General features: G+C 40.1%; 2 long non-coding RNA genes across 3 annotated transcripts in view; one reads left to right on the forward strand and one right to left on the reverse strand.

Annotated features, from left to right (window-relative positions):
- LOC126473518 (uncharacterized) overlaps positions 1-14770 on the reverse strand; it is a 675218-nt gene extending 660448 nt beyond the window's left edge. The window contains exons 1-2 of the long non-coding RNA XR_007586476.1: positions 14596-14770; positions 7976-8056 (exon numbers count right to left, since the gene is read on the reverse strand). This is a non-coding gene — a long non-coding RNA (uncharacterized LOC126473518). The remainder of the gene's footprint in view (positions 1-7975; positions 8057-14595) is intronic.
- Positions 1-24155, forward strand: part of LOC126473519 (uncharacterized) — a 369422-nt gene that overhangs the window by 331805 nt on the left and 13462 nt on the right. Inside the window, exon 4 of one of the 2 annotated variants that reach the window (XR_007586478.1) lies at positions 9675-9906. The exons of the other annotated variant lie outside the window; for it this stretch is intronic. This is a non-coding gene — a long non-coding RNA (uncharacterized LOC126473519). Of the gene's footprint in view, positions 1-9674; positions 9907-24155 lie in introns of those variants that run through there. 2 annotated transcript variants of the gene reach the window in all.

The raw sequence follows: 24155 nt of genomic DNA on the forward strand, positions 1-24155 counted from the left end.
TGCTTCAGATTTCCGTGTAGTGGGAAGGTCGGGAATGGGGTCCACGCAGTTTCGTGAGGCCAAATGAGTCACCCCTTGGTAAAATGAACAGAGAATCTGACATGTAAGTCTCCAAAGCAGTGTCACATTTCCCCTTCACATTAATCAATTTTATTTTGTTACTTTTGTACTTCTGTACCATCTCCTGACAGAATCACGTTGCGTAGGGCATTTCCTAGTGTTAAACGTCGCTTCGTAAGTGCACTGAAAGCTGCGATCTCTCAGACTTTCTAAGTGTGTTTGAGTAATGGTATGCTTTTGAGTATTCAGTCAACAATGTTTTGACAACAGACCATGTTTCTTTTTCTTCAGGTGCTGTGGACTATCAGAGAATGAGATCCTCAATGAAGAATTGCTACACCTAAAAATACTGTTCTGAAGGAGTGGTTACCCAGGTCAACATACTGAGAGGGCACTGCAATGTCTGAGGAAGAGGCTGAGACTGAAAAAGAAAAGACAAGAATTGCTCATCTGCCTTATACTGGTCCCGTGTTCAGAAAGATCAGTAAACCACCACAGAAATATAGCATGCAGTGCATTTTGCTCCCGTCAAGATAAAAAGCACTGTTCATAATTTTGAAGACAATCTAGATCTCTCAAAACCAGGCAACCAGAGTGAATGTGATATGTCTTACGTTGGGCAGACTATTGCAACAGGGGAAGGAAAGAAAAAAGATTAGGATTTAATATCACACCAACAATGATGGATCAGACACAGAGCACAAGCTTGAATCATTTTAAGATGGAGAAGGAAATTGGCCATGCCCTTTCAAAGGAATCATTCTGGAATTTGCTTGGAGTGATTTGGGGAAATCATTTTCAACCAAAATCTGGATTGTCAGTTTGAACAGTCATCCTCCTGAATTCAAATTCAGTGTGCTAACCACTGCACCACTTCAACTGGTAGGGAACAGTTGCTGAGGGGTGCAATGAACATCAGCAATACACTTGACTAAAAGAACCATGCAAATTAGCTGTTGATGGGCAATGCTTCAGATATAATCATGAAATGAAATACAATGAACCCAGTATTGTACAACAGCATAATTAAGGAGCATATCAAAATTACAATGTCAGAAAGCATTACAAACCGAGACAGAAGTGGCAAATTAAACAATGCTTAAGATCTCGCAATCAACTTTTTACAATCTAGCCAGCCATCTCGTCTATCAGAGCTAAAAAAAGCTGAGAGAATGTGCTTTTCACAGGATAACAAATGAGCATTAAAGGGCATAGAAGATGCAAGATGTTGAACCCTGCTAGTGGTGTGGCACCTACAGGCAGTGAGTGTACATAAAAACACAGCTCACAGCATCTGAAGATGGTGACTGTGCAAGTCACTGAAATATTGTGCACAAAAGTGGAATCAAGTACTTGGCTGAATATCCACAAGCACACTGTTAACACAATTCTCAGAAGATTAAACAATGAATTAAGGTGCAAAAGTGAGCCAAACAATAGTGCTTCAGTGGTACGTTGCCCCTTGGTGTTACGGAGTTAATTTTGATACTAGGGTTAATGTTTTAGCATACGAATCTAACCGCAAGTTTTGAGGAGATAACTCATCACGCATCTAAAATACTGCCCGCATTGAGGCTGATCCCTCACCTGTGGTAGAGTGGGAGGTCGTTTCAAGGTGTGGCAGGGGGCGAAAGACATCCCGGAGGGCTGAAGGGAAAGCCTCTCCAGTTTGTCTGACGAACCGGTTTCAGGCTCTGTCTCAGGCTGATACTGATCTTCGGCCTGACATGGCTGCTTGTCCTGTTCCAGAGGTTGCTCCTCAGTCTGCAAGATCCGGGCAGTCGCAGAGGGTGGGCTTACTGGTAGTTGGGAGCTCCAACGTCAGGCGCGTAATGGGGCCCCTTAGGGAAATGGCAGCAAGAGAGGGGAAGAAAACCAATGTGCACTCCGTGTGCATACCGGGGGGAGTCATTCCAGATGTGGAAAGGGTCCTTCCGGATGCCATGAAGGGTACAGGGTGCACCCATCTGCAGGTGGTCGCTCATGTCGGCACCAATGATGTGTGTCGCTATGGATCGGAGGAAATCCTCTCTGGCTTCCGGCGGCTATCTGATTTGGTGAAGACTGCCAGTCTCGCTAGCGGGATGAAAGCAGAGCTCACCATCTGCAGCATCGTCGACAGGACTGACTGCGGACCTTTGGTACAGAGCCGAGTGGAGGGTCTGAATCAGAGGCTGAGACGGTTCTGCGACCGTGTGGGCTGCAGATTCCTCGACTTGCGCCATAGGGTGGTGGGGTTTCGGGTTCCGCTGGATAGGTCAGGAGTCCACTACACGCAACAAGCGGCTACACGGGTAGCAGGGGTTGTGTGGCGTGGGCTGGGCGGTTTTTTAGGTTAGATGGCCTTGGGCAAGTACAGAAAGGGCAACAGCCTCAACGGGTGCGGGGCAAAGTCAGGACATGCGGGGACCAAGCAGCAATCGGTATTGTAATTGTCAACTGTCGAAGCTGCGTTGGCAAAGTACCGGAACTTCAAGCGCTGATAGAAAGCACCGAAGCTGAAATCGTTATAGGTACAGAAAGCTGGCTTAAGCCAGAGATAAATTCTGCCGAAATTTTTACAAAGGTACAGACGGTGTTTAGAAAGGATAGATTGCATGCAACCGGTGGTGGAGTGTTCGTCGCTGTTAGTAGTAGTTTATCCTGTAGTGAAGTAGAAGTGGATAGTTCCTGTGAATTATTATGGGTGGAGGTTACACTAAACAACCGAACTAGGTTAATAATTGGCTCCTTTTACCGACCTCCCGACTCAGCAGCATTAGTGGCAGAACAACTGAGAGAAAATTTGGAATACATTTCACATAAATTTTCTCAGCATGTTATAGTCTTAGGTGGAGATTTCAATTTACCAGATATAGACTGGGACATTCAGATGTTTAGGACGGGTGGTAGGGACAGAGCATCGAGTGACATTATACTGAGTGCACTATCCGAAAATTACCTCGAGCAATTAAACAGAGAACCGACTCGTGGAGATAACATCTTGGACCTACTGATAACAAACAGACCCGAACTTTTCGACTCTGTATGTACAGAACAGGGAATCAGTGATCATAAGGCCATTGCAGCATCCCTGAATATGGAAGTTAATAGGAATATAAAAAAAGGGAGGAAGGTTTATCTATTTAGCAAGAGTAATAGAAGGCAGATTTCAGACTACCTAACAGATCAAAACGAAAATTTCTGTTCCGACACTGACAATGTTGAGTGTTTATGGAAAAAGTTCAAGGCAATCGTAAAATGCGTTTTAGACAGGTACGTGCCGAGTAAAACTGTGAGGGACGGGAAAAATCCACCGTGGTACAACAACAAAGTTAGGAAACTACTGCGAAAGCAAAGAGAGCTCCACTCCAAGTTTAAACGCAGCCAAAACCTCTCAGACAAACAGAAGCTAAACGATGTCAAAGTTAGCGTAAGGAGGGCTATGCGTGAAGCGTTCATTGAATTCGAAAGTAAAATTCTATGTACCGACTTGACAGAAAATCCTAGGAAGTTCTGGTCTTACGTTAAATCAGTAAGTGGCTCGAAACAGCATATCCAGACACTACGGGATGATGATGGCATTGAAACAGAGGATGACACGCGTAAAGCTGAAATACTAAACATCTTTTTCCAAAGCTGTTTCACAGAGGAAGACCGCACTGCAGTTCCTTCTCTAAATCCTCGCACAAACGAAAAAATGGCTGACATCGAATAAGTGTCCAAGGAATAGAAAAGCAACTGGAATCACTCAATAGAGGAAAGTCCACTGGACCTGACGGGATACCAATTCGATTCTACACTGAGTACGCGAAAGAACTTGCCCCCCTTCTAACAGCCGTGTACCGCAAGTCTCTAGAGGAACGGAGGGTTCCAAATGATTGGAAAAGAGCACAGATAGTCCCAGTCTTCAAGAAGGGTCGTCGAGCAGATGCGCAAAACTATAGACCTATATCTCTTACGTCGATCTCTTGTAGAATTTTAGAACATGTTTTTTGCTCGCGTATCATGTCATTTCTGGAAACCCAGAATCTACTATGTAGGAATCAACATGGATTCCGGAAACAGCGATCGTGTGAGACCCAACTCGCCTTATTTGTTCATGAGACCCAGAAAATATTAGATACAGGCTCCCAGGTAGATGCTATTTTTCTTGACTTCCGGAAGGCGTTCGATACAGTTCCGCACTGTCGCCTGATAAACAAAGTAAGAGCCTACGGAATATCAGACCAGCTGTGTGGCTGGATTGAAGAGTTTTTAGCAAACAGAACACAGCATGTTGTTATCAATGGAGAGACGTCTACAGACGTTAAAGTAACCTCTGGCGTGCCACAGGGGAGTGTTATGGGACCATTGCTTTTCACAATATATATAAATGACCTAGTAGATAGTGTCGGAAGTTCCATGCGGCTTTTCGCGGATGATGCTGTAGTATACAGAGAAGTTGCTGCATTAGAAAATTGTAGCGAAATACAGGAAGATCTGCAGCGGATAGGCACTTGGTGCAGGGAGTGGCAACTGACCCTTAACATAGACAAATTTAATGTATTGCGAATACATAGAAAGAAGGATCCTTTATTGTATGATTATATGATAGCGGGACAAACACTGGTAGCAGTTACTTCTGTAAAATATCTGGGAGTGTGCGTACGGAACGATTTGAAGTGGAATGATCATATAAAATTAATTGTTGGTAAGGCGGGTACCAGGTTGAGATTCATTGGGAGAGTCCTTAGAAAATGTAGTCCATCAACAAAGGAGGTGGCTTACAAAACACTCGTTCGACCTATACTTGAGTATTGCTCATCAGTGTGGGATCCGTACCAGGTCGGGTTGACGGAGGAGATAGAGAAGATCCAAAGAAGAGCGGCGCGTTTTGTCACCGGGTTATTTGGTAACCGTGATAGCGTTACGGAGATGTTTAATAAACTCAAGTGGCAGACTCTACAAGAGAGGCGCTCTGCATCGCGGTGTAGCTTGCTCGCCAGGTTTCGAGAGGGTGCGTTTCTGGATGAGGTATCGAATATATTGCTTCCCCCTACTTATACCTCCCGAGGAGATCACGAATGTAAAATTAGAGAGATTAGAGCGCGCACGGAGGCTTTCAGACAGTCGTTCTTCCCGCGAACCATACGCGACTGGAACAGGAAAGGGAGGTAATGACAGTGGCACATAAAGTGTCCTCCGCCACACACCGTTGGGTGGCTTGCGGAGTATCAATGTAGATGTAGATGTAAAAAGGATGAATGGTTAAGAGTTCAACATCTCACTGGTACTAACAAAGATGCAGTAGTTGCTTGGTTGTAGAAGTACTGGAGAAATAAAGCAGGCATTACTCATTTTAACAGTCATTGCTTGGGTGAAAGCAAGCAAAACCTAAACCGGGATGGTAATTTAGATGCACCTGAATGAAACTTCAGTATGTCTTGCATGGTACAAGAAAACACAGAGAATAGTAACCACATGAGAAAACTTGTTGCTTTATGTACACCTGAGTTCAAGATTTCTAACATCACCGGAAAAATTTATGAAACACACTGATCAAGAAAAAAGCCTCAAAGAACTAGGGCAAGGCTCGTAAGCTATTAAACTTCACAACATTCTTCAACAAGATGTGCTTTTTATCATGTTATACGATGCATAAACATAAACTGCTGAAGAAACATTTAGAATCTTCTGACAGAACAGCCACGCACATCAATAGATTGTAGTGCCTCAAGAATTTCGGTGTAAATTCTGGAAACACTCAGCCTTCCACCGTATCGAACACCCGATATTTTAGGCACGAGTTCGTGAGAGTGAGAACGTTTCTATCGATCCACCCGTTTCTATGTGCAGGTTGGAAGTTTGTTATTAGAAGACTGTAAGAGGGGCGAGTCACAGACGACGACAAGTGTTTGCCGCCAGCGCCACAGAAGACTTGATGAAAGCTCAAGGAATAATTATGGAATATTCTTTGATGTGTTAGTGAAAGTGATTATTGTAGAAAAAGAAAAGAAAACAACTGACTATATACTTATAACTTACTTCATGTCTTAGCTCTGCATGAGGCAGGGCACATGTGATGTCTATAAATTATTGGATTGTTACAATCTATGATATTGTACTTGTGTTTTATCGAGTCTGATGTTTAAAGACACCAGTTGGCTTGCCAGAGCTTACATACTTATGTGAAAAAGAGTAAATGTTGCTTTGTGTTGAGAGTTAAAAATATACCATGAATGAGTTGAAAGTGTTCCACGAGTACACAAATTATTTCAAGAATAGAGAAGTAGCTTAATAAATTCCTGGAACCTGCTATAGTCTTTGGAGAAGAAGCTTTTAGAGATTGATGTAACTGATTACCCAGAGAAGAGGATCGGCTGCACACAATACGCAAGTCAACTGCGAGAGACATGTGTCTCTTGCACACCAGTACCACACTGTCTCATGTCGTCCGAAAAATGTTAGAAGATCTGAATGTACTGTCTCTTGTATTGAAAACATTAATTTTTTCAATGTTTGTGTGAAATTGTTTTCCAAATAGTGGTGGAAGAGGAGCAATCTTTAAGGTACTTGGAAAACATTTATCATTTCGATACAATCCTCAAGAAGCTCTCTCAGTGTCTAATGCTTGAGACAACCGCCAAATGCATTTCTTAGCAACAATTACATGTGAGCTGACAGACCTCCTCCTTCTCTGTCTAGTTTTTATGACTATTATACAGTTTCATTTCTGTCGGAAGAAAAAGAAAGGCAGATAACATGTATAAACGTAAGACACACAAGTGTTGTCTGCAAGGCGTAGCTGTCAGTGGTCACATTAATGAAATGGACTGTTGCCAACTTTTGGGTCTTAAATTATTTATATCCCACCAAGGGCTTTCATCAACACTGCTGTCTTCCACTTTGCACTGAATAGTTGACACATAATGACAACAATGACGGATTAGTAGAAAGGTTATTGAGCCTGAACTACTTAATGCGGCTGGAAGCACAAAATGATTTCTTTACTGCAGATGAACTTGTCTTCCAGAAGTGCACTTTGTGCCGAAGAAATTGAGTCTACTTTATAGATAACTGCATCATCTGTGAAGTGTCTCATGTTAATACTATATCTGAAACGAGACAGACAATAGTTCGTTACTTATTCTCGTATTTTTAACTAACTGGTACATGAGTATTCAATTCATTTCTAATACAAATAAATAGCTTCAACATTAGTTGCCTTGCTATTTTAAACTAATGCTGTATGAAGAGGAGAATGAAGAGATAATGAGAGTACAGAAAACAGGCCTATTGCAGTTTCTTATTGGTTGCAATGACACTTAGACTGTCCAAATTCAGCATTCCACAACTTGCCTTTGTAAATGTTTCACAAATGAGTATTTCCTTATATCCTGGAAAATGCATCTGACAGAACCGTTTCTTAACAACTATTGATATTCTTGTAAACAAAGATGAGTGTGTTTTACCCCAGACTGGAGTAGAAACTGGCTACTGTTTGAACCAACCCTGTTCATATGTCATCTCAGTGAGCAAGTGTGACCACATTCATTTGCCACTTTGGCAATGGTAACTTGTGACAACAACACTTCAGGCACCCAGCAGTATGGTCTTGGCTCAATTCACTTGTTCCTTACTTCCCTTTCCACACTATTCGCGGATTACTCAGAGTCCATCATCGCCCTGTCACTGCGGTGTCATCATGAGTCAGCTTGTATAAGGAGATCCCTGAATGGACTAACTTAGGCAACACAATTATGAGAAAGAAAATGGAGATGGGTGAGGGGCAGATATGTTACAATTTGTGATAGGTTAATATGTTTTTCCTCACCAATGTGTAGGCTGATGTTTTGAAATACTTGTGTATTTGTGGCAGCACTTTAAACTTCTCACTGGCTTAATGACAATACAAATCAATGATTGAAACTGCAATAGATCATTACATACTTACCATGTATGGGCAGAGGGTGAGAGTTCTGTGGCGCCGTTGTCAAGAAGTTATGGTGGCTCCCCCTCCACTCCGTTAATGCCCCTGAAATAATGTGGCCCAAGTTAGCAGGGTTTAATTTTAATGCAATTAAAAGTCAAAAACACCTTTTTTGTAAAACTCAGAAAAATATTTGACTTATCAAAGATTTAGTTGTGCACTTGCAGGGATGACATACACTACTGAAAGGGACATCCACACATGTACTTCTTCAGGTAGCCAAAGAGTTGAAAACCAAATGGTGAAAGATCTGGAGGATGCTGCAATGTTTCCCAACCAAATCGATGAAGTGCAGCCTTTTTCTGATTGATTGTGGGGGCGGGCATTATTGTGCAACAAGATTATTCTGTCCAACAGAATTTCTGGGTGTTTTGACTTAATGGCAGTTTCTGCAAAGTGTATTCATAGCACTGCCCACTGATTGTGGTTCCATACTCAAGGAACTCGATGAGCACAGGGGCCCCGAAGTCAAAGGAGGAAATCATCAGGAGCTTACCGGAACCTGTGTGAAAAGCTTTGGATTTCCTTGGTAGTGGAGATGTGGGATGTTTCTGCCACTGACTTTGTTGTTTGCCTTCAGGCTGTCGGAATATTGTCAAACGGAATCATCCTGTTGCATGATAATGCCTGCCCCTCACTACCAACTGTACAATAGCTACACTTCAGTGATATGGTCGGGAAACACTGTAACATCCTACATAAAGCTCAGATTGTTCACCATGTGATTTTTATGTCTTTGGTGACCCAAAAAATGCATATGTGGGCATCGTTTTTAGTCAAACATGGAAATGCATGATTGGGTGTGATTTTGAATCCGTCAGTGGCCCAATCATGTTCTATGAAACACGAATTGATCATCTCATCTCCCAATGGGATAATGTCTTAAAGCATGCATTGATTACTTTGAAAGAAACCATTTGATGGTCCCATTGTGGCAGGTGTTCTGTTTTCATTTGACTGCCCTCATAAATAAAACACAATAAGCTTCAAAAACAAAGACTATTATTATTATAATTTGCTGCCTGCTAGAAAAAAAAAAAAAAAAAAGAAAAACCAACAGAGAATTATCTTGCACACAAACTGAGGCATCTGCAAAATATCACAGTCGTGATTTCATTTCATTTTGTCGGAAACTAAAACTTGAAGGAAAAAAAAAAATTTGTCGATTACTTATGAGTATTTGTCTTTTCAAAATGCTAAAAACATTTAATTTTTACAGTCTACTTGTATTTTTTCCTCTGGTTTCCTGTCTTCATAATTGCTTTTCTAGCTTCTTTATCACACTGTTCCCAAGACAAGCTGTCTTGCCTCTAAGTAGCAACACAGTAGCTCATGTAAGACAAGCATAAGTGTTGAAGAACTGTGCAATATCAAACTGAAGATGAATCCTCTAAACAGAAGTGCTATCTCTCAGCATTAGGACAAGTAGCATGTATCAAATACAGAAAACAATGTTGCACTTTTATTAAAATTTCTCCAGGTATGTGATCACATAGTCATGCTGTCTTGTACGCCACAGTTTCTGTTACGTAACTGGAAAGTTTTAGCTACGGCAACAATGACCATGGAAAACTACGCTGACTCAATGTTGCTCATCATTATTGACATATTTAGAGATGTTGATATGCAAATTATTTTTATGATGCTTTTTTTCCTGTTTCAGATTTAATGCCCTGTGGAAAACAAGCCTTTGGACAGTTACAGTACTTGATGTGATGTTTAAAGCTTTCCCGGCGTACTGATTGTTCCATAAAAACACAGGAGAACTGCCGGATATCAGTAACGTCCTGCCACGATATTTCGGCGCAGAGTGGCAGGACATTACTGATATCCGGCAGTTCTCGCGTGTTTTTATGGAACAGTTACAGTACTTGTTTAATTCTGAGAGAAATGCAGAAAATGAATAAGTGTAACTCAATCACAATATAACCTAAATACTCAGAAGTAGTAGCTTATGAAATCCATTTAAAGATGACCATCAAATGCATATAGGTGAAACCTGTTACACATACAATTTTGTGGAAATAATGAGGTGAAAGTCACATAAGTGAAAAAACGGGTGGATAAAAATAATTTTTATTTTATGTATAACATTCCACACAAATAAAATATCATCCAGCTAATGTCTCAGAACCACCTAAGTTGGAAAAAAAACCTTAAATCTTTTAAATTGTATGCCCCAACTATGCAGCAACGTGTACATCATAGCAAAAGCTACATCTGCTGAACAACATACAAAATGAGAACATTGTACAAGTTGGCATAAGAAATTCCTAATACACTTTATTTAAATAACATTGCACAAAGCAAGGAGCAACACTCTATAAAGCTCCATTACCCTCCAAAGCTCGAAGAACAGTATACAACATTTCTGAATCAATGTTTTAAATTTTATTGAATCCAGTAACACTGTCACATAATGACACAATATAACTGCAACACCCAAAACAAAAATAGACAAGAACCAACATAAGCGAAACTGACTAGTACATTTGGCCTGAGACCAATGGGGTGAACGCAAGTGTCCGATTCCACCTGTCTGCTTTGACCCAAGGCGTAAGGGTGTTATGGTGTGCGATGTCATTAAGGCGCGGAGTTTTCTTGTTGTGTATGATGGCGCCCTCTGTGTGTGTGTGGTTTTAGTTTTGTTTTTCGTAGTTGTAGGTGTTTTTTTTTTGTATCAATAGCTATGGATGACCTATGTAGGTCAAGTGAAATGAGCGATTCTAATATTCGTAGTTTTACGCATAAGTATTGGTGTTTGGTATCGTCAGCTGTGGTCAAGGGAAATATCTGATTCCAATTTCCATAGTGTTTGCTGTAGGCATTGGTGTTTTGGTATCGTCAGCTGCGGTTGACCTACACAGGTCAAGGGAAGTGTCCAATTCCTGTAGATTTTGTAATAATTTTTTTTGTTCATCATTTTGTGTGTTTTGGGATTGTGTTTGTTATCGTTTGTATGTAGTGACATCATTGGTGCCATATTGGAGATTCTTAGAATAGCCATTTCCGCCATACGTCATGGTCAAAGCAGATGGGTGGAATCTGACACTTCCGTAATCCCAACCAATGCATCTGATTGCATGTAATAAGAACACAAAAATTATGGGTTAACTAAATTGTTCACTTTCAATATAACCTAGACTTGGAGCTACACTACAGATTATTAAATCACCACAACTAATATTTTATATTCACATTTCTTGGATTCACCAACTTAAAACCAAACCATCACCAATCAACGTAACCTAGACCTTGGACTACAATACAGATATGCCTGGTACCATATGCTACATTCCAAATAATAATGGACACAAAGCAAATATCCTCAGTATTATGTTCTGTTGTGTTACTACATATGACAAAATACAACAACACACATATTAATATCTCACAGGTCAAATACGAAGTAGAGTGTCAGTAGGTTCAATTGACCAAGTACATCACAATACATGAAGTAATGGAATAAGACATAAAGAACTTCTGACACATTTATTGGATACCAAACATCATCGAAATAACAGCCTAACTTACTTTAAATAAGGCACAGCTATGTCAATTACAGACAATACTTTCAACAGATTTTAGACTATAATAAGAAATATTTTACATACTTAAAAATAAAATATGCTTCATTGCTCCTGTCAAGCCTGCCCAATCTTGCATCAATGCTATGTACATCTGAACATGTGTTCAGTTCCCAGCAAAATATTTGTTGAGAAGCAAGTAAAACTAACAAACCATGTTCGTGGCAATATATGCATAAAATTGTAAAAGTCTGTCATATGATAATAAAGCTGATGCTGAGCAATTTCAGATTAATTAATACAAAAGCAGTTAGCAGGTATCTAAAATTGGACAAAGCCACAAAATGCTAATTGTAAAAAGTAAGGACGGTAACACTGTGGTACATACATGATAGCTAACTAATATTCTGTATGAATTGCCAAGACTAAAAGGAGAGTATGACCTGAGCACAGAGATCATGCTCTTTCTTTTTTCCTAAAGAAAGATATGGCAAATACAGTACTGTTCTTGCACATTTAATGTAAGCAGCTCAGAGGTTTAACTGATGCACTGTACTCTGACTTAAAACCACTTGATAACAGTGAAATGTTTCACATAAAACTCTAATAGAACTTGTGTGCAATGAATGGTAAACAACAGTGTACAAATAAAGGTAATGAAATTACTTGGCACTGAATTTTGATCACAACACTACATTAACCCAGTAATGAAGCAGCATTATTCTACAACAGATATACAATAAAAATAACTGGTGCTGCAATCAAAAATATTAATTTCAAGTACTCCATGATCACAGGGATAACAAATGTTTCACAGGTGAAATCATTTACCGTTAGTACCAACAGGAAGAAACGAAACTCAAAATGTATGTAATAAACTGTGGGAGGTTTTTAGGCAATGTGCCATGTGACATTATTTCTTGTGTCAGGAAAACCTTAAGCAACACATACTTAACTACATTTTGCATGATTGTCTACAGATGAGCAGGTTGTAACATAGTTAAGCAATACCAACGTAGAGTAAATGTCAGTATTAATACTCCTAATTTTTTTTTTTTTCATATATGAAATTAAGCACTGGTTGATAATACAGCTCACTGGAATCTAGCAATGAAGTCAATAAACAAAAATCCACAAAGAAGCAATTTCAAAGTTGACAAATAGGTCTACTAAAGACTAATTCTGTTTGAACGGTTAGAAAGATGGAGACAAATACAGTGACACTGTCACACAATATTGTTACAACACTACACAGGAAATAAATTTTCAAGTACTGTTCATAAACCAAAATATTTACCAGAAACATGAGAAACAAACATCACAAATATATTGTTCACTGCACGAGTGGAAAACTTTTTCACATTCAGAATGTTTTCGGAAGCCTAACCCGTATCAGTTACTCTAGATGGAAATTTTCACACTCATAGGCTCAATATAACAGAATTCATGTTTCAGGTAACAATAGAACAACTAGATTCCTGTGATTACTGCAGCTCATTATGAAATGGGCAGACCTGCAGTGCAATGTGCAACCATTATGTAAAAACCGTTGTGTAAAATGCACCATTCTAGATGTAATTTACCACAAATTTTCTACTGAAGGTTTTAGTAACTCAAGAATCCAAACATGTCCCTCTCTCCCATATAGGTCTATTCTCATTATAACATGTTTAACTTATGTGTGTTACCTGCACACAATAAACCAATAAGTCACAGCGAACTGTCTGCAACGTCAGTTCGTTGCTCTGCAAAATAAAACCTGTGTTTTCACTAATACTGAAATGACAAAACAGAAAATAGAATTACAGTCCTTGTGCCCAAGAGTTTGTTTACTGCTGCAATGCCAATACACCTTTTCTGCATCCTGTATTGCAATTTTTTATAGTTTTCATTATGAAACTTTCACATAATGAAGGCTGTTGTTTAGATCTTTTTCCTGTATGTATTAGCTGCACAAAGTGCCGGCTGCCACCACACATTTAAGATCCGAATAATAAGTTGCCTGTGAATTATACACGTTTATGCCTTCAGTGGAAAGCATATATTCAAATGTGTGTTGCATACTTTGGCTTTCTAAGTGCTGAAATAATTTTTAAGTAGTTTAAGGCAGGCCTTGAGCAACATATTGGCCAACTTTTGTTACAGAATGTATGGTTAATTCAGACGAGAACTGTTTACATGATGTAAACAGAACCTGTAGTAAACTACAAAAGCCACTAAATGAACATAAACGTGTTTAATTAACAACACCGGCAACAGTGCACCATGAAAACATTCAGATGCTGTAGTATTGGAAAAAGATTCTAATGCAAACATCATTCGCTTGTTTTCCGAAATCACAAAATAAAGAAAAGTAAAGATTTTCCTGCCTGCAGGAAATCAGAGTATAAATGGAAATCGTAACAATCTCTTATCTAGGGACTGAGGCCGACAGATTCCATTAGAATATGTAATTATGGTCTATATTTCTTAACGATAGTAGGAAACACACTACTGCAACGTCAGCTGCAAACTGGAGGTATTCTTTGACAAATGCGAGTCTGTTTATCAAAACACACTTCTACATGCAACGCTTCCACAGTGGCATTATGACTTTCTTCCGTTTGTTTGGGTAACAAAATCTATTCAAATCATAAGCAAACTATCATAAACCCACTTCCAAGAATAATAATGTGGAAAAAGGAGATGCAAGTGACAGAGGCAGTGGTAACATCGAGTGCATGACTACAAACGTAAACAAATGTTACTTCTATACGTAGGCACACTGTACTAAAATTCTACTGTTACGAAGCGATTTCGAGTTTCAACAAGTCTTTGGCGTCCTTTCAAAAGTCTTTTACATCACTGGACTATTAATTTCAACTAAACTACGGAAATCTGAAAATATTACTCGAAAATTACGAACTAAGGAGGTTTATTAATTTATTTCAGGTCTCAATAGTCAGTGGTCGGGACACTGTACGTTTATGTTGTCTTCATTTGTCACAAAAACAAAGAATACATACATATGCGTTGAACATGTGTACTACTACATAGTACTGCATTCCAAACTCTTACCAGTCAACGAATCTTCACTCTTCAAAACATCTTTTCTTTATCATTCTGACACACACAACACACGCATTTAAGGCACATCATATAAAATTAATAAAGTAAGTCCACTGTCAAAAATACATTTATAAAATTTAAGTATCTATTTTGTCACTGTTTATGTATAAACAAAGCTAGATCGACAAACGACGAAGCGCTGAAAGTACATTTACTGCCCTCGAGCGGCAACGCGCTGAACTACATGCGAGATGTGAGCGCTGCTGCTCTTAACGGCCACTGCGTGAACTATATAGGACGCAAGTCCTGCGTGGTCGATATAACAACTCCGAAATTGTAGTCGGCAATAGAGTTTAACAAGGTATGGAATTTGGGATATTGTTAATTTACTCTTTCTCGAGGAGTGAATTAACCATCGTAAATATCAATGCATGATCTTTCACTGTGACTTAAGGCTTGTAACGTACCTTCTTCCGATGTAAACACTTGCAGTTCATCGTAAAAGTGAGCGGGTCTTCAAATCCCCGTGCCTGGCTATCCTTAGGTTTTCGTCTTGTTTTGTTTTGATTTCCTTAAATATTTTGGTGAATGCCGGGATGAATTCTTAAGAACGGCCGTGGGTGATTTGCTTATCCATCACATTTCTACTGAGTGTGTATCCGTCTCACTTAAGATCGACTTGATGTTACGTCCGACATACTTTCTCGTTCGGAAAAGAGCAAACTGTGTTAGTACTACTTCACTTAATTTTAACATTCTGAGTAGCCCATATACGCAGGAGACATTGTGTGTTTCGCACAGTTTGTTGTACTCTCCTTTGCATAGGCTTCACCAATTCCCATCCTAGATTCTGTGTGCGTAATGTGATTCACGTTTCCACACAGTGATACCTTCAATGGTTTCCTTCGCAGATAAGAGGCAGTTTCAATAGTGATTTTAACGTACAATGGCTTCCTTTTGTTAACATCTATCATTTTAATATTCTAAAACCAACTTGGTTACTCTTGGGAGGTGAAAAGGTGTCGAACCTTCCTAAATGATTTTCGAAACCCACAGAAAATCAAGATGTCTGTATCTGGGCTTGAACCCAGTTCCCGCCGAAACTCCGACTGTAGTGTTTCATACATTTGCATTCGATTTCGCCTTCCGCTCTGATCAAATAAAATAAGTGAACGAGAAAATCCTCAACTTCGGAGATGTGGCGCAGTTCTTTCGTTGACTATTGTGGTTGAGGGACTAAGAGAGAATTGATCATGCCTGGAACCTTGTTTATTAAATGCAGTGTTTTTTCTTGAATGAAGTAAAAATTTATTTAATATAATTACTTTTTGCACGGAACCTGTTGCAACAGAAGTAGTTGGTGCACTATACTTTTCAGAAGATTTCACGTTTTTCAGCAAGTCTTTTTTTCCCTTTCATATATTTCTAAACCTCAGTGCAAGTCAGCTTGTTATTAAAGGGGCACTGTATGATTGATTCCACAGTCCATAGCAGCAGTCTGTTTGGAAACTATTTTATACAACGGGCAACCGCAGATGTTGGAAGGCGTGATGCTAGGAAGAACTTCGCTAACCTCTGGTAAAATTATTGTTTTTTAAAGCACAACCGGTTTCGCGGCCTAAAGCCGCATCATCAGGTGCAACACCTTTAAAAGATCATAGGCGTACCTATAGTAGTCAAAATCTACTGTTACATTCAATGAATAGTAAATTTTGACTGGGAGCGATGCGTATCCCTATGGCCTCTTACCATTGTTGCATCTGATGGTGCGGCTTTAGGCCGCGAAAGCAGTTGTGTTTTAAAACAACAATTTTGCCAGCTGTTAACAGAGTTCTTCCTAACATCGTTCTTTCAGCAGTCCATTAGGCCGACGTCACGTTTCCACAGTGGCGTTGTGTCCGGTAATAGGAAACTGATACTCACGTAATTTTAGCAGTTGGCATTTACGTTTCCTTAAGAAAGTAAAGCCACCTTTCTTCCACGAGGTGTTTATACTTCCAGTCTTCCGAGTTTCTAAAAAGCTCTTCAGATACATATATTCCGGAAAACAATTGTCGCCTGGAATCTTTGCACTATTTTTGATCAGGCGTGTTTTCAATCATCACACAGTTTGGAGTTTCAGATAGCATCATCCAATCAAATACTTGATATTTATTAAAAGAAATAGCCCATTTCTCTAAGTAATCGAATGCCATAATATAGAAAGCCATTGTCTCTTCCCCAAATTTCAAAATCGAATTAATTATTTTTTGGTTAGGATTCTCATATTTTAATTTGTTCAGATTCATCTTGGTTTCAATGTCGATAAAACTGGCCATCTTCCTTTCATTCAGACATCTTTGAGTGTCGGTCAATATATTTCTTATTTCAGTTATCGAGACTTTCTTCTTCTCCACGCTTTTTACATTTTTTTTTTTTCAAACAGCGAAGTTTCACTGCAGAAAAGGAAGTAAATTTCATTGATCGGAGTACTGAAAAAATCATTAATAATTTTAGGTGGTCTGTCCTCGGCATCGAAAAATTGTTTTAATGGAATCAAAAGCTTCTCTTAACTACGGCCATTAACGATAGCCATCCAGTTTTTGAGTGAAATACAAGAGTCTGATGATTGACAATCATCGTAAAGGCAGAACTCTTTCAGCTTCTCTGTCCTTACAGTGTATATTGAAAAACAATTCAATACTTCATGTCGATTGTTTCAGTGATGTTAGGAAGAACTCTACAAACAGCTGGTAAAATTGTTGTTTATTAAAACACCACCAGTTTCGCGTGCTGAATTCGCATCATCGGGTGGACAACGTTAAAGGATCATAGGCATACGCATCGCTCCTAGTCAACATTTACTATTCAGTGAATATCTACAATACTTCGGTGAGCGAAAGGTAAAGAAGACGTGCTCAATTCTTCAAAATTTTGAAGACTGGAGCACGTCTTCTTTACTTTTCGGTCGCTGTAGTACCGACAATAGTCACTGAATAGCAAATTTTGATTAGGAGCGATGGGTGTGTCTATGATCTTTTAACGTTATTCCACCCGATGATGCGGCTTTAGACCGCGAAACCGATTGTGTTTTAATAAACAACAATTTTACAAGCTTTTAGCGGAGTCCTTCGTAACATCGATATGTTGGAAAAATTATACGTTTAAAGCCGGCGGCGGGCATAGAACGTCATCCGAAATTGTTCTGAATGCTTTCTCAGAAAATTATTTTGAACAGTTAGTTCATAAGCCCACTCGAAGCGTGAATGGTTGCTAAAGCATACTTGACCTCTTAGCAACAAATAATCCTGGACAAATAGTGAGTATCGTGACGAATACAGGGATTAGCGACCACAAGGCAGTTGCTGTTATGCTGAATGCCGTTAACACCTACAACCATCAAAAAGAAACGCAAAGTACTCGTATATCTATTTAAAAAAGCTTATAAAATGCTCTTAACGCCGTTTTAAGAGACAGTCTTCACTCCTCCCGATCTGATCACGTAAGCGTAGAAAAGTTGTGGAATGATTTCAGAGAGATAGTATCGACAGCAGATAAATTAATAAGTAATGGTACTGATCCCCCATGGTACACAAAACGGGTCAGATCGCTGTTGCAGAAGCAGCGAAAAAAGCATGCCAAATTTAAAATAACGCAAAATCCCCCAGGCTGGCAACGTTTTACAGAAGTTCGAAATATAGCCCGTACTTCAATGTGAGATAGTTTCAATAATTTCCATAACGAAACTCTGTCTCGAATTCTGGCAGAAAACCCGAAGAGATTCTGGTCATACATAAAGCACACCAGTGGTAAGACGCAATCAATACCTTCACTGCGCGATAACAACGGTGAAGTCACTGATGACAGTGCCACTAAAGCAGAGTTAAACACGGTTTTCCGAAATTCCTTCACCAAAGAAGACGAAGTAAATATTCCTCAATTCCAATCAAGAACAACTGCCAAGATGAGGAACACAGGAGTAGATATCTTCGGGGCAGCAAAGCAGCTTAAATCAATTAATGAAGGCAAGGCTTCCGGTCCAGACTGTCTACCAGTCAGGTTCCTCTCAGAGTATGCTGATACAATATCTCCATATTTAGCAATTGTATATAACTTCTCGCTCACAGACTGGAAAATTGCTCAAGTCACACCAATACCGCAAAAGGGAAGTAGGAGTAATCCGTTGAATTACACGCCCATATCACTAACGTCTATTTACAGTAGGGTTTTGAGACATATACTGTATTCGAACATTATGAAGTACCTCGAAGAAAACGATTTATTGGCACATAGCACGGATTCAGAAAATATCACTCTTGTGAAACGCAACTAGCTCTTTATACTCATGAAATAATGAGTGCTATCGACAGGGGATGTCAAATTGATTTTATATTTTTAGATTTCCAGAAGGCTTTCGACACCGTTCCTCACAAGCGTCTTCTAACCAAACTGTGTGCCTATGGAATATCGCCTCAGTTGTGCGATTGGATTCGTGATTTCCTGTCAGAAAGGCCATACAGTTCTTAGTAACAGACGGCAAGTCATCGAGTAAAACAGAAGTAATATCCGGCGTTTCCCAAGGAAGTGTTACAGGACCTCTATTGTTCCCTATCTATATTAACGATATAGGAGACAATCTTAGTAGCCGTCTTAGTTTGTTTGCAGATGATGCTGTCATTTACAGTCTTATAAATTCACATGAGTACTAAAAGAAACCCAGTAAACTTCGATTACGCAATAAGTCGTACACATCAAAGGGCTGTAAATTCAACTAAATACTTAGGGATTACAATTACAAATAACCTAATTTGGAGCGATCACATAGATAATGTTGTGGGTAGAGCAAACCAAAGACTGCGATTCATTGGCAGAACACTTAGAAGGTGCAACAGGACTACTAAAGAGACTGCATACACCACTCTTGTCCGCCCTATTCTCGGGTATTGCTGTGCGGTGTGGGATCCGCATCAGGTGGGACTGAAGGATGATATCGAAAAAGTACAAAGAAGGGCGGCTCGTTTTGTATTATCGCGAAATAGGGGAGATAGTGCCACAGACATGATATGTGAACTGGAGTGGCAATCATTAAAACAAAGGCGTTTTTCGTTGCGACGAGATCTTCTCATGAAAATTCAATCACCAGTTTTCTCCTCCGATTGCGAAAACATTTTGTTGGCACCCACCTACATAGGGGGAAATGATCATCACGATAAAATAAGAGAAATCAGGGCTCGCACAGAAAAATTTAAGTACTCGTTTTTGCCGCGCGCCGTTCGAGAGTGGAACGAGAGACAGCTTGAAGGTGGTTCATGGAACCTTCTGTCAGGCACTTTATTGTGAATTGCAGAGTAATCACGTAGATGTAAATGTAGAGCATGGCTTTCGACAGCTGCAGTTGCCCATAATATACACTAGTTTGCAATTATTTCAATGTCGAATGTTAAGACTCCAGCAGCGCTTGAAATAGTATTATGGAGAATACGGGCTTGCACAGTTCTTCTTTAATTTGGTGAATACATTCCGTTGGCCACGTCGATGAAGCCTTCCGAAGTTGGTATTGGTAATGTCCCCCCAAAAACCGATTAATTTATCTAATGGAATTTGCAGTTGTCCTAATGTGTCTAGGAAAAACTTTGCAACTGTCTCCGATGTTTCGTTATTGAGCAAATCAAACTTCAACGGCTTCTGTTGGATTCCGTCAGTTTCGGTAAAGTATTGAACAACTAAGGGAAACATCTTTTCAGCCTTGTGGTTCGATGCGTCGGTGCCTATGACGTAAAATGAAACTTCTTGCAATTGTTTTATGTATTCGGACACGGTGTAGCTTTGGTCCTGGCTGTAGACCGCTTTGAAGCGACTTTGGAGTCAGGATACATTGCGGCATTCTGTTTTACGGCACAGTCAAGAGAACTGAAAGACTGATGATGCTTGACAGCTTTATAAGCTGTTGTTAGTTCTGCAGAAGCAAGTAGCGATTCTTCTCGGATGTCTTATTTAACCATAAATGTAGAAATAGGCCTGGATGTCGAGGCTACCGCGAATCTGTTTGTATAGTTGTGCGTAGAAATGTGATCTGCCTTACCTCCATGTTTTAGTGAGATGAAACAGCTACAAATTACTCTTTTGTGTAATCAATCGCAAATGTCACTTTCTCTTTCCATCCTTAGGCATTTTTGTAAGCTACGATAAGTTTATTAGACGGTAAACAGTCAACAATAACACTTTAGTCATCGATGTACACGTCACTACACACTTCACGCCCTATATAACTGCAGTAAACACTACAAACATTACTAACTTGACCGAGTGAGGTGGCGGAGTGGTTAGCACACTGGACTCGCATTCGGGAGGACGACGGTTCACACCAGCGTCCGGCCATCCTAATACAGGTTTTCCGTGATTTCCCTAAATCGCTCCAGGCAAATGGCGGGATGGTTGCTTTGAAAAGGCACGGCCGATTTCATACCCCATCCTTCCCTAATCCGATGAGACCGATCACCTCGCTGTTTGGTCTCATCTCCCAAACATTCCTACCTAACCCATTACTAACTTGCATTTGCAGTTCGTATTAAGTTTAGAAAGAATCGTGTGATCAGGTCGCTATTCAAATGGAAACTGTCCGATTCTTCGGCGCGGCGCTGCTTAAATAGTTCCAGCCCCTTTCTACTGGAGGAGACTTGTATTTTCAGAATGATGGCGCTAGACCTAGAAGGTGGTTGTATCGTCGATTCGTCGATACAGGACATGCAACATGCTACGCCATCTGTCAGACGACTTGTAAATAAAACTGAGGCCGCATTTACATGTTGTTCTAACAGATGGTGTTACTTCAGTACTTGAGACAAGCTCTTACAGTACTTACAAGGGAACCTCCCCATCGCACCCCCCTCAGATTTAGTTATAAGTTGGCACAGTGGATAGGCCTTGAAAAACTAAACACAGATCAATCGAGAAAACAGGAAGAAGTTGTGTGGAACTATGAAAAAAATTAGTAAAATATACAAACTGAGTAGTCCATGCGAAGATATGCAACATCAATGACTATAGAGTTATAGTCTGTCCGTTCGTTCATTGACGTCTCTGTTCACTGTAATAAGTTTAGTGTCTGTGTTTTGCGACCGTATCGGAAAACCGTGCGATTAGTAGACGAAAGGACGTGCCTCTCCAATGGGAACCGAAAACATTTGATCGCAAGGTTATAGGTCAACCGATTCCTCCACAGGAAAACACGTCTGATATATTCTATACGACACTGGTGACGGCATGTGTGTCACATGACAGGAATATGTTGTCTACCCACCTAACTTGTACACTTGGCGAATGGGTAAAAAGATTCTTCTACCTTGCCCGATTTAGATTTTCTTGTGGATGTGATAATCACTCCCAAAAATTGATGAAAATATAAGCGTTTGTTACATAAACTGAAAATAAAAAGTTAAACTTTTCACCCGAGGGTAGGTTTGAACCAAGGACCCCTCGTTCCGCAGCTGCTCACGCTAACCACGGGACCACGGCGCTCCTGAACTGCAGGGAGCCTTGATGTTGCATATCATAACAATGGACTACTCAGTTGGTATATTTTGTTTATTTTTTCATAGTTCCACACAACTTCTTCCCGTTTTCTCGATTGATCTGTGTTCAGTTTTTCAAGGCCTATCCACTGTGCCAACTTATAACTAAATCTGAGGGGAGTGCGATGGGGAGGTTCCCTTGTTAGCAAAATCGGGACAAAACTGGCTCATGTCGATACAAGAAGTTCCATAACGGTGAGCCAATGTAAGTTCACGCCTGTGCTAATGCCTTCAGCGATCAAATTGTAAAGTACTTGTCTTTCGCTTCAGCTGCAATGGCTGATTTCCAGCTCCTTACGATGCCTGATGAAAATAAGTGTGGACTTGGTAATTATTCCTCTGCCAGCTACATGTTTTTTGATAATCCTATTATCGGATGTCCGTAACTACTAAGTCTTCTGTTCTTTGATACTTCGTTGCAATAATAAAACATCTGTCTCATAAATATGTAATATCGTGCAGGATTTTATACCACGATTGAAAATGAATGCAACTTAAGAAAAGCTGGACAGAAATGTTTCAGTAGTCCGCAGAATATCCTGTGACGTTTGCACAGAGGACCGTGGACATAAAAGATGTCTCGAAAAATGCACCTTGAAGTACAGGTTTGTTTCATAGTCGGGCGTACAAACCACACTTTTAAAAATATTGCGGAATGCACAACAAACTATTTGGGTATTCCTTGTTCAAGGAGAGAAGGTACACTACACTCTTCTGGACTATAGCGACGCTTAGGAAGTGCGAGGGCAATAACTAGCATTCTTTTTGAGCATAACACGTACTTAATATCTTGATCCAAATTTTGAGAAGCAGTACGTATAATCACTTCAAACCCAATGTCTCTGTTAGAAGAGGCAACGGGGTTTAGGACTGCGGAACTCGAGGCCATACTAGAACTGCGTACCCAGTGATTCACTATCTGATCTAAAAGTGACGAGGAATTTTGGTGGCAGCGGGACAAAAAATACTATTGCACATAGTATAATTGAAATGTTAGTATCCATGCGAAAAGGCAAATCTATTACCTTCGATCAGGAGAACCTAGGGGTAATGAAGCTGATCACTGTCAAGGGCGGGGAACATAACTTGCACAGAGGTCTCCACTTTTGGAGTAGACATGATTTATTTAAAGGTATAATAGAAGACTGGTGGTATGAGTGGCAGCATACAAGACACTGAGACAAGAACTGTGCAGTAATTCAGCTGGCGATTCTCTAGTCCATAAATCCCATCCATGCTCAGTCTCTAGGAGGCTGATATCTTTAATAGCTGGACTCAGATTTAACCACAGGCGTTTTCACAAATAGCCGCATACCATGAATAATTCTTCCCGTTTCGGAGAAGAGGAGGACGCAGATTATCTTATAACCGAGCGAAGTAGCGCAGTATTTAGCACGATGGACTCGCAGTCAAGATGACAACGGTTCAATTTCGCGTCCAGTCATCGTGATTGAGATTTTCTGTGATTTATTTCAGTCACTTAAGGCAAATACCGTAATGGTTGCTTTGAAGGGACACGAGCGACTTCCTTTCCCATAATTTCTTAATCCGAGCTTTTGCTCCGTCTATGTCGACATCGTTCTAGACGGGACGTTAGATATTAATCTTGCTTCCTTCTTTCTTTGGCCATTCCAGGCGACTTGATATTACGGCAGTCCTTTTACTTGAACTTGTGAAGTTTGGACATAAGATCCCAGGCAGTGTGGCGGCGCTGCTAACAACGCAGGGTCATAACAACTTAGATGTTCTGGAAATATACTGTCGCTGCAAACATCTACATCTAACACCAACACGATGCAGCGCAGATGTGTAAAAATACATTCCGTGACGTAACACTCTGTACCAGCTGTATATTATACGGACTGTACGCAGAAACTAGGCGTATAGCGCAATCCAGGAAATAACGAAAATAAATAGAGCGTACATGTGGTACGGCCGCTATTGAACATCATCTCATTACGTGTTCTGTAACTGTAAAAGTTAGGAGTGTGCGGACTGGATGATGATACTCAAAACCCT

This window comes from Schistocerca serialis, chromosome 4, assembly GCF_023864345.2.
Source record: "Schistocerca serialis cubense isolate TAMUIC-IGC-003099 chromosome 4, iqSchSeri2.2, whole genome shotgun sequence".
NCBI lineage: Eukaryota > Metazoa > Arthropoda > Insecta > Orthoptera > Acrididae > Schistocerca > Schistocerca serialis.